A 12663-nucleotide genomic window follows, 5' to 3' on the forward strand; every position below is an offset into this window, starting at 1 on the left:
CAAACAGTTGCTTATTTACACATCCAGCAGATATGGAGCAACATTAGCATACATTTGGAGTCTGGCCAGCTGACAAATGTAAGTCCAATATTCACTCTCCTTTGCTTTGGTTTCCACCAAGTCCTGAGGGAAATATCTGGCTCTTTAGTTGCTAAATGGTCCCCTATCTTGCCAAATAGTTGCTGACTTCGTCTGTTTGCTGTTTAGTGCTGGACAGGTAGCATACAGTGCTTCTATTAGAGCTTTTTTTTGCTGAAAACAGCTTCCTGCTGTGGCTTGAGAGTGGTGAGAGTGAACCTAAAAGAAAACTGTGACCGTAGAGCTGAGGCTATCTGCAGAGTCAGGTGATAATTTACTGTGTGTTTGTCACTATGAGTAACATCTTTCACATTACATAAAGTTATTTGATCCCTTGTTTATATGAAAGTATTGACATGCCATTGAGTTCCATTTAGTAGTTTTCATACCACATGTTTCAGGAAGGTCAGAGGTTAGCTACACAGCTACACAGCAGTGGCCTCAGAGCTGGCAGGGATTAATGTATTGCTCAAGGACACTTCAGCAGGAGAGACATTTGCAGCCACAGGGCTTCAATCCCAGCTGTCTGATTGATTGGCAATCTCTATGACAACCATATTAAGCAAAGCAAAGCAAACATATGACAGACTGAAAATACACAACCGACTTGTGCTATGAAAAGAAAGTGAGTATAAAAAACACCTGGACCACGAGTGCTTCTCTTAACGATTCAGGTGCCCTAAGAGAGAGAAAAAGACGCTTGGCTGGTGAAAAAAGTTTGGTTCAATCCCTTATGGAAACAACTAGTCTCTCATGTAGGCGCCGCCAACTGTGCCAAATGATTCACATGCTCATTAACAGCACAATGTGTGTGTGAGTCAAGTATGATTCAATCCATGTAAGGAAGCAGCCAAGTAATTATATGCTGTGTGCAAACAAACACACAATCCCCCCACCAATTCATATCCCCTCGTACATCTCATTACTCCCCTTCCAAGCTCTGTCTCTGTCTGTCTCACAAATTGTTGCTGGTGTCTTCCAAAGGAAATGTTTTTTCACAATGATTTTCACTACTGAGCACACACACATTCAGTTTTACTCTAACCTTAACCACAACCGCATCATGCCTAATCTCAAACCTTTATCCAAAACTTTAATGTTTTACCTTCTGGCAGCCAGCTTTGTGTCTCCACAATGTGAGTAATACAAGTGCACAATCACCCTAAAACATGCGTGCACACACAACCATATGCACACACACACACAAAGCCTGCCGTTACGAGAGCTGCCACAGGGAACAGAATGAAAACGAAAGCCGAGCATGGGAGACGTGAGGAGAAAAAAAGGAAAAAGAAAAGAAGAAAAAAAATCGAGGGAGGAGAAAAGCCCATGTGGCAGAGGGAGATTCTCATCTTCACTGAAATCAGCTGATCCCTCCCTCCACCGCTTCAGTTTTCTTTCTTGCATCTCTCTTTTCTGTCTCTCCCCTTCCCATCCCTCCCTGTCCTCTGCCTCCCTCTTTCTCTTCCTCCTTCCTACCCTTATCTTTTTCCTCTATTTCTCTCGCCACCTCCCACTCTACCTATCTCCCTCTACTTTCTCCTTGCCCTCTCTTCCCTCCCTCTCCTCCTCTCTCCTACTCCCCCCTTTTTCTCTCGATCTCTCTCTCGGCTTCCACTCTTTCGTATTATCACTCTCTGTATTCCACCTCCCTCATCCTCTCTCTGTCACAGTGGGAGATCTGCAGGCAGACAGAGGCAGCATTCACTAATGTTACTATATTTGACAAGGCACACACACACATATTCTCCTGCCACATGCACGACTGCACACACATACGGAGGAGAAGAAGGGGAGGTAGGTGCACAAACACACACACATACACACACACTCACTCACACACACTAACACACACACACACACACACAGACACACCGGAAAGGCAGCCCTCAAGTGCAGATGCATGGTTAAACACACACACACACACACTCCCCGACGCGTGCTGAGTGCAGGAATCACAAACATAGCGACACACAGGAGGGCTACCGCGTGACGCCAGCAACCTAACGCCACTCTCTCTCTCTCTCTCTCTCTCTCTCTCTCTCTCACATACACACACACTCCGTCTCTCTCTCTCTCTCTCTTTCACACACACTCACGCCTCTCAGACACACACGGCAGCACACGAGCCAGTGAGCAGGACGGCGCTGGACGTATCATTCATATAGGGAATAGATCCGAAGAAAAGGATTAACTATCTCCATCCCTCTCCCTCTAAGGACCTTATCCTCTCTTCCCTCCTCTTGTGTCTCTAAGCCTCTCTTCACCTCGTTTTTTTTTTTCTACAATCCCTCCTTTTTTTCTACTCAATCCCTCCTTTTTCACAATTCATTGGTGGTTTGAAGAGAAGCTTGGGGGGGGGGGATTGTCTCTATACAGAAAGAAGGATTATTCTTACGTTATTCATTTGGCCAGGATCTTGAATGTATGGATTTCTTTAACTGAAGAGGGGTCAGTTTTTCTTCGATGGTTTGCCCTGTGAGAGATTTTTGATTTCTTTTTTAATTTTTAAGATATTTTTTGGGGGGGGATGGCTGAAGGGAGAAAACAATAAGGCTGTTGCTGTCTGAGATTATTGGTGAAAAGGTAAGTCTGTTTGTGGTGCTAGTTCCCTTTTCCTCACTCACACACGCACACACACAGAACCACACACTTCATTTCAACGTAACTGTTCCTCATCTCATTTTATGACCGGGATGAAAGATGTACTATGTCACACAAAGTAGACTGCAGACAGAGACAGACTTACCTTTTTTTCCCCCCGACAAACAAATTGGCAATTTCGATGGGGCCAAAGGTGCACACTGTGAGGAGGTGGATGCTGAAAATGTCAGCCCCTAACCTGTTTCCAGGATACACACAACACGCACATTCACAGGAATTTTTGGGCTGTGGTTTTGGGGCAAAGCTTGCAGAGGTGGGCAGTGGGAGAAGATGAAAGCACCATAGTTCATTCACACACAGGTATGGGCATATGATTAATGTGAGGTTCAGTTTGACAGGAGTGTTCCTTATAACTAAATCAATAAAGAAGTACACAGACTTAGACAGACAAACATAAACTCTCCAAGAAACACAAGTGATCTAATTTTTGGACATAACCTGCAGGGCATAAACAGTAAACTGTACTGATGATCTTATATATTTTTTGTTAAACTTTTGATATGGACAGTAGGGAATATTATTGAGGACTGCTTTTTTCCTCCTGCCACAACTTACTTGACTTGTAAAAGAAAATAAAGCCTTACAGAAACTCCTTGTGTGCTTATACCAAACCTCCTGATTTTAAGGGTCCAGCATAGCTAAGGTTAATACAGTAGGCTATACTGTATTTATAGGGATCTTTTGTAGCATGACTAATACTAATATACCAAATGTACCACCCATAGATGTATTAAAAATTTCATGAGCAAAAAAGTGCTCACATAGCGAAAATGCCAAAAAAGTTTCCATTCCATGCCAATGCAATGCATTAGTGTCTTTCTCTGGCTCTGCCTTAGTGACTGAATACGAATGACACAAAATAAAATCTTTATACAGCCATTGGCAGTTTTTAAGTATATATTAGGTATAACTGCTAAAATATTGGGAATCTAAAAAAGTTTTGCACAGAAAATGTTTTGCAGTCATTTATTTTGTGATGGATGTGTATGGCAAGAAAATGTCTCTAAACCCCAGGGTGTCATGTGACCTGCACTGTAAAAAAAAAAAAAAGGCTGTGAAATCCATGTAATGTACTGTGTTTCTGCACAGTTAATTACTGTGAATATTTTTACAGTATAGTACTGTGTATCAGGCCTAAAAACACAATAATCAACATGATACTGCAGAAATCATGGTGATCAACACACTACTATAGAAAATCAAAGATTTTCTACATTATGCTACTGTAGAAAATCACAGTAACCATTTTACCACTGTAGAAAATCACTGTAAACAGTATGCTACTGTGGAGAATCACAGTAATAATCCCACTACTCTAGAAAATCTACATGTAGGTCAGACTTTGGTCACGACACCAAAACTGCTGCACATCACAGTGCTACAGTATCTCTGGGGGCTTGGTGCAGTCCATCACTGACATACCCCATATAAACATGGCTAAGAATAATACACAAGATGTAACCTCAGTGGGGATCTTTGCTTAACATAATGATAATATACTGATGTCTTCTGAGATACCCGTACTATCAGTATTGTACAATTAAGGATTTGCTCCTTTTCCCTTTCTTGAGGGCTTCAGGAAAAAAAGCAAAAATTTGATCCAAACTAGGTAGAATACTTCATATACAAATTATTTTAACTTGAATAAAGCAATGTGGGTTTTGCTAGAGATTTAATGTGATTATTAATCATTGCAATAATACTTTATTGATAGTTTTATTTAGTTGGCTTGCATCTTTCTTCCTTCCTAAAACCTTTTCAACCTCAGTCTGATGATCAGTGTGTAGTGTGCTGCTGTCTTTATCTTTATCTCTTATCTAGTAAAACACTTTATAGACACTAACCTTGCTTTAAAAGGGTGTGATATTTGATTGATTAACTTGCAAGAGTTGCACTCTGATTATATGATGAAGCAATGAGTGTGAGACATACTCCACCCAAATGTCCTCAAGGCTCTTGTGCCGCTCTACATTAGCTACCAATTAATGGCAAATTCTCTGAATATCCTCCTAGTAATGTACATGCATTCAAAAAAGAAAAAAATCCTATAGAGAATAATAATGATAACTGACTAGCTCTATGGTTAGTGTAGCAGTTTGACATGTCTACTGCTAACATGGCTAACACCTCAGACCAGTCTGACAGCTTATTGACAGCTTGCTTATTATTTTCAACACACTCAGTCTGAACACTCAAACTTGTGGCATTACTGATGCACTTGACAAAATAGCAAATTTTAAAATTGCACATATGACCCTTTTATTCCCAATAAGTGGATTCTTGTTTGGTGTGTGTTCAGTAAAGTGTATTTTACTACAGTACTTATTGATACTATACTAAAATGCAGAATAATTTTACATTTTGGTGAACTAATAAAGATAAAGAATACATTATCAGTAAGAATGCAATGAATCATAACATGGTATATAATTAAATTGCCAGGTCTAAATGTCAATGTAGTTAAATTAAAATTAGCTGCCAAATTCTATTCCCAGTGAAAGCAGAACTGACCATCTCAACCCCTTCAGCCTGTTGCCTTTTCTGTTTTGCCAGAGCTTTGTCTTGGATTAAAACCTGTTTAAATTTGACCTTGACTTGGTCTCAGTATCACAAAATTTGAAGTATGCTATCATACCAGTATGTGCCTGACATATGACCTGTATGCTATGAATGTATGTGTATGTTTGTCTATCATTTGTGTGTTTTTGGACACACTCCTACAGCGTGCATGTGTATATGTACGGTATGTCTGCACACATACGCCACATGCACGTGTAATTATATATCTGTACATATTTTTGCACCACGTGCCTGTCAACGCTTATGCGGCTGTATTTATCAAGCTATCCTCATGTACTTAAGTGTCTGTGCATTTGTATGTGTTTGTATGTGTGTGTGTGTGTGTGTTTGTGTTGTGTTGCCCCAATCTCTCCCCTCTCCTGTGTAAGAAAGCCATTAAAAATTGATTTAGGAAAGCTTGGCTGCCTCTCTCTGCCTTTGTTAGCAATCTGCACTGTTACACAGACAAACACACCTACACAAATACACACACACACACATGCAAATACAGGACCATACAACAGCGAGCATGCACTCACTTATTATGACTTTTTTATTCCTTTTTTATCTCTATTGTTAATGTGGTTAATCTGACTTTGATAGACCCATTAACAAGGCTTCAATTAAACACAATCCAACTGTCAAATGTTTGTGCGCGTGCGTGTGTGTGTGAGTGTGTAGAGGAAGTAAAGGGTAGAGCTGAAGGTGAATGATTGGATTGGGTGTGTTTACAACTCTGATGTCATTCATTCAGGCGCCACATACCCACACTCAAACACACATGCCAACTCACACACACGCGCACCTGCCTTTCCACATGAATAGTCGTCCTTGTGTGTTCAGGTGGGTTTCCATTTGGTGGCAAATTGAACAGAATTCCAGCCATATTGATTAAAAACTATTAGTCAAGCCAAGTAGGCCTGTCATAAAAAGATGAAATACCTTGAAACACAGGATAAATTGGGCAAATCGGCCAAAGATGTCCTCACATACAAATGCTTACACACACACATGCACACGCACACACTCCTGTAAGAGTAAAGCAAGATTTAAGCATCTCCTTCAAAGTGTTTTGGTGGTCTTGTAGTATGCCTCCAACGTAGGAAGCAAGTGATTTAGTGCTGACTAACTCATTGCTTGTTTTAGCAACAACACAACACTGAATGGCTGTGTTTTACATAATCCAGCTATTGTGCATATTCATTATATACCTGAAGTAATTGTCTTTACACTCGTTCATCCACTTAGTTGTAGGGAGACAAGACAAGACGGGTATAAAATACAAATTCGTCTAGCTACTGTAAACAAGATTACTGAGCCATTGAAGCAACATATACCTCAAGTAATCATGTTTACATCCTTTTATTCGCTTTATGATAGAGATCAATGATCTTGGCGGGAAAGATTGCACTGAAAATGGCTTTTCTAGATCACAAAATTTTCTTCATCTTGCTTCTTCACTATCACTAAAGCAAAAGCAGCCCAAGATGACCAATCACAGTTGGTGGTTTCTACATGTTATCTCTGTGTGTGTGTGTGGTTAAATTCTTGAGGAAATGCTCGTCGAGGCTCTGCACGAAGCCTCTGCAACACCCTGCGGAGTATAAGTCCGGCTTAAGTGTGGACAGAAAGCCATTAGTGGAATAAACAGAATGAAAATAGGATGGAAAGATGAGAGAAGAGGAGAAAAGAGGAGCGCAGAGGAAGGGAGGATGAGTTACTCAATTCCCCAACACGCAGGCCACTTTGACACCAAAGTATTTACACGTGCGTGTGAACGAATATGTGCAATGGGTGCCTGTGTAGGTTTTGGCTGCCCCTATGTCCAGGTCAAATTGGTAAAAAAAGCTTGAGCTGAGAATAGCCTGACAGACCACCCATTTAACATGCTGGGCGAACACTAACATGTGGCTGCAGCGGTGACATAATGCTACAACTTCAATACATCATTTCAAGGATGATTTCAGCGTGGTTTCAGTTTCTGAGGGAAACTGCTGAAATGTTCATTCTACATCTCTCTTGGAAAATGGCGTGGGAAATACATTCACAATGCTTGTAGGGTGACAGCTGAGATGAGAAAGGAGAGATTGTTTCAGTTTCTGCCTATAGCATAACACATTGCTCTCTGGCCAAAATGCTTTCTTCCCCCGAAATACATCAAAACAAACATAAACAAAGCCATGAATCATTTGACAAATGGCCAACACGCAAATCAAAGCAAAACGCTTACAAGATTTACAAGGCAGTCCAAAAGCTAAAACAGGAATTAAAGATAGATTTAACAGAGTTATTGCTTGGAATCACCACAAAAATAATGACTTTGATGGACAACTATGACAAATGAGCAATAGTATTCATTTCAGTATGTGAAGAACCCATCAGTATAGTAGTATAGTAGAATTTTTTTTAAAAGCAGCCCCACATTACACACCACACATCAGACTGAAAAAGGAAAACACGAACAGCTTGAAATCTGAGGAGAATCTTCCCGAATTCTTCCATTTTTCATCCGCGCTGTTCTTCTGAATTTTTCAAATGTGCTCATTTAAAAAAGAACAACTGAAATTTCCCAGTAGAACCTAGCTAATGTGCCTTTAATCACATGCAGGAAATCCATCTGCTGAATATCCCCCGTACGTGCCTCTGTTCTTTTGTAAAGCAAAGAAAGAGGGCCATCGAGCAAGAGATGGGGAAGGGGAGGGAACAGAATACAGAATATTGAAGGATGAAGCCCCTAAAAAAAAGAGAAAAGACAGACAGGGGAATAGACGGTGGAGAGAAGAAGGGGAAGTGAGATATGAAGAGGTAGATATAAAGAAGGAAGGGAGAGAGCTGTGAGATTAGACAAGTGTTTTATATTTTGTTCAGTGTCTGACAGGTACTAATAGCAATAATGATAACACAAATAGCACCACTGGGGCGCATATATGTACACATACACACACTCGACACACGCGCCAAAACACACAGGGGATTGTGGAGGAGAATTTTAATGTCCTGCCTGTTTACCCATCGGACTTATTTTTACCTCCCCTCCCCTTCTGGCATTTCCTGCCTCGCCTATATTTTCCTTTTATGCTTTCATCACTGTCCCTTTCTCTAAACCTCCTTCACCTCTTATTTCACCTCCTCTGCTCCTCTCCTTTCCTCCAGTTTCCACTACCTCATATATAACCAGTTGTAAATAACTTACTGACACTCTGAACAGACTGACGAGTGTTGCTTATGGAAATGACTGCAGTCTGTTTGTCCATCTGCTTGACTATATTTTTTCATCATCAATCAGTCCACACATTCACTTTTTCCTCCTACTACTGTTGATTAAAATGTCTATTCAAGGGCTTCAGGTGCAAATTTCCATAATCACTCTACATGCATCTACAAATAATTGCAAAGCTCCATTCAGCTGGATGGTAAAATGAACAGTGTAGATTAAAAACCTGCTCGTGTTTCTGACTTTTCCCCACAAACAGCTAACGTTTTAACAACAGCTTAATCTGATTAGTGCGAAATTTCACACACTGCTGATTGGGTTTTGATGATACTTTGGGAAAAAAGACGCAGCGGCACTCCAGCGTTTTTATTTATTTAAATTACACTGATTGGCTCAGGGGGATGAGAGTCAACAGCGCGCATCAGTCATGTGGTATTGAGGTTCTGACATGTTTCTTCCCGTGGTAATTTCCCACTCGTAAAACCTATTTTCACTGTAATGGCTCATCAGTGACAAGAATCTTTTTCAGAGCATTTGGGATATGTTTCATCACGCTGCTGTCAATGTTTTTCCAACACTTTTAATCAAGAAAAAAGTGGATTTATGTCTACTTTTGCTTGTCTCTATTAGTCCATTAGTCTAGATCTTAGATCTTTCCATCATTGACAAACAAAATAAACTTAAGCACAATATTCGCAATAACTTGTTTTTTTTGCACCGCAATTTTCAAAGATGCCTGATGATGTTTGGTTTCTGCACTAAAAGGACATATTGGATCATTATCCAAGATGTTTTCTATGACTGTGGGATACAGAGCTATCTAATGGAACTTGTAGTCCAGTAGACTGATAGGAACTCATGAAGATTTCTTTTATTGAGATAATTTGTAGATTTTTTAAACAGATTTACTGCGGAGGACCATATGACATTTACCAGATCTCCTTTATCGAATCTGTCAGACACCACTATCCCCAAAACCTTAGGCTTTCAAGAACCCGGTGTGCTCTCGAGGTGACTCAGTTTTCTGTTGTTACCTTTACGTATTCAGCGAAGAGTTTGAAGAGTCTCCTGTCTTTTGCTGCCTTGCTCGAGGGTAGTTAGGCACGATACTGCCATGTCTACTCTCTCTTCCTCTTCAAGCTACAGTATGTTCTGCTTTTTCTCCCTCAATTTCTGTTTCTGTCTTCCCAGCTTATGCTTTTATCTTTCCCTCTCCACCTTTTCTCTCCCTCTCACACCCCTCTCGCTCTCTCTCTCTCCGTGTCATTCTCGCTTTGTCTCTCTCTGTGTGTCAGTCTCTGTGCCAGACAGTACCAGTAGGGGGTCTGTCTGTGGGAAAGGAAAACTGATTGTGTAAACTGCCAAAGACACACACATTTATTATTTATGCCCATGAAATACCAGGGGGCTGTTTATGATGCTTGCACATGCACATGCACACACACACTCACAAAAGCAAAGGTCCAAACACAGGCATAAATTTATGCAAGGTAGCCTGCACACACACACACACACACCATCCTGCTGCTTTAGTCTATATTGCTTTTCATCTTTATAGATGTGTGTGTCCGTGACACTATCTATACTGTGTCTCACTTCTTTTTTCTCTCTCTCTCTCTCCTCAGGTGTTTTGGTGAAGCTTTTTGCAGTCACCGCCCTAGTGGAGGCTGCAGGCATGGCGGCTTGACGCCCCATAGCCCCGCCCCTCTGACAGAGGAAGGCTGCAGAGCTCTGTGTCATGCCCCAGCACACGCACCCCCCTGGGGGCATCGGCCTGCCCCCATCCAGCACCGCTGCCAACCACTTGGCCAGACCTGGTGAGTCGACGAAACGAGAGGCAGATAAAAAAAAAAAAAGATGAGAGCGATAAACAAAAACTGACTGGAGGAGATGAAATAAAAGTGCTCTGTTCCATCTCAACTCTGCTCTATTTGATTATCATCTATTGTACTCCTAACTACACATGAAACTGTGTTTTGACAGCTGCTAATGTTAGCAGGCTCAGCATACTTGAGCACACACACAGGAGGATGAGGGCATAGAGCATGCTGTGGCCACGTGCCAAGTCCCTCAGTGAAATGCCACATTACTTTATGTATTAATACAGCCAGCAGTCTGCAGACACAAAGCAGAGAGGGCAGAGAATGATGATGGGGAGACCTATAGGCTGTTTTCTTTCCTTTCCCTTTTCCCTCTCACATTCTCCCCCTTTTTACTCTCCCACTTTTCTCTTCTCATCTCCTTCACCTGTCTCCTTCCTGCTCCTCCATGTTTCCCTGTCTCTCTCACCTCACAATCTCTCTCTCTTCTCCCATCTCATAGCACGGATACGCTCAACAAAAAGCCATCAGAAGTCGGGTGGCATAGCAACAGATATGACAGCTGTATGCACATGAGCGTGTGTTGTGGATTAGACAGTGGCAAGGACAGATTCCGGTAACTTCCTCAGCTAACAGGCAAACAAGAGAGCTTTTTCTCTCTCTCTCTCTCTCTCTACATGTGTGCGCATCATTCTCTGTTTTGTTATACATCTAATATGACATAAGCACAAGCAGGAAATTAACGGCTTTAAACAAAAAAAAAGAAACAAATATGATATGAGAAAATATGGATCTTTGTATTCCTGTTGGAGAGGTATTATTGTTCCTGAGGTGTCTGGCAAAAACGCCCCCATAAACTGCTGTGTAACACTGGGGACACTAAATAACAGGGCGACACTATCTGTCAGAATCTCCCCACACCCACACAGCACCTTTAAGTCCTTCATCTGGGCCACTCCGCTTCCCTCCGTCTCCAACCCAATACCTCTACCTCGTCGTTTCTGTCTTCACCTGTCTACCTTTTGTCAACCTTCCCTCCATCTCTGCATTCAATTTAGTTCAGTTTAACTGCATTAACTGTGTCTGTTTATTTTGTGAACTTTTATTGCTATAAATATTAGATTAATAGTATTGCTAAAATCTTTTAGGAATAGGAATTCATTAAAAATGCTCTGCGTCAGTCTCAGAGTCTCTTCCGTGCAATTGCATAATTGAATGTAACACTCAGAATATTGCTAAAACAGTCTCTCTCTCTCTCTGTCACCCCAATTCAATTTTCTTTATTGACACATATGCATTATTAATATTGCCAAGCATTTGTAGAACAGGTGTTTTCCTCTCTCCTTTGTTCTTTCTCTGTCTCTCTGTATTCATCTCGCAAAGCTCGGGCGCTCTCTGATCTCTGCTGTTACTCCTCAAGATCCACATGCACGTACTCATACACACACGAAATCACTGAAAGATGCATAGAATGGCAGGAGAGAAGGCTGAGCATCCCATCAAATCAAAGAGTTTCAGCAAACAAACATGTCAGAATAATACGGTGCTGAGAGTTCAAATCATCAAGGTTGTGTTCTCTTCAAATGTTGATAAAGTTCATTTGAAAAAGGAATTTGACAGACAGAGAGGACACAAAAGATGTGTTTCCAGCCAATATGTTGGTAATTTTGAGCAATTTTTTTTAAGTGTTGAAAAAATCAAAGCTGTGCTTTCATCAGCTGGGTTAGAGCAAGAAGCTCTCTGAGTGACACAGAACAAACAAGGAAAATGGGAAGAATTGTTCAGGAATTGTTATTGTTCTTCAGTGTCAGCTAGTGTTGGTCATATTTCCAACTAATGTGGAGAACTATGATGGAGGTGTGTAACCTACATGGGAAAGGTTGTGGAGGATGTTTTATGAGTGTTTTCCAGTGTTCAAAGCTATTTTTGAAGTGTTGTGGCTAAAAGTAAATTCTGTTAAATTCTGTTGTACCAAATGATCAATAAATGCATTTCCAATGCAATTTATTGCATAATTTCTTTGCCACCAAAAACACATAGTATAGTGTTCCAAGGACATATTCTCAATATGACTCAGCGTCTCCCCATCCATGCAAATTCCAAAAACAAATTATTGTGCTGAAAGGGAACCAATTAAGAGATTGGAACCCCTTTATAAAGGGTTTATATATAAGTTGTGACAAGTAGCTTGTTAACAAATGCTTTATAAGCCATGTTTAAGAATAACTTAAAAACTCTGGCATGTTTATTCTTTCTTTTTGGTAATAATTCAGTTATAAATGTTGATAATCAGTTGATAAATAGTTGTAGCTTTCATACTCTCTAATA

At 40.8% G+C, this 12663-nt stretch overlaps 1 protein-coding gene across 1 annotated transcript in view; it reads right to left on the reverse strand.

Annotated features, from left to right (window-relative positions):
- cacna2d4a (calcium channel, voltage-dependent, alpha 2/delta subunit 4a) overlaps positions 1 to 12663 on the reverse strand; it is an 89656-nt gene that overhangs the window by 33094 nt on the left and 43899 nt on the right. The window lies entirely within an intron of this gene.

The sequence above is a fragment of the Thunnus maccoyii genome, chromosome 23 (genome assembly GCF_910596095.1).
Source record: "Thunnus maccoyii chromosome 23, fThuMac1.1, whole genome shotgun sequence".
NCBI classification, from domain to species: Eukaryota; Metazoa; Chordata; class Actinopteri; order Scombriformes; family Scombridae; genus Thunnus; species Thunnus maccoyii.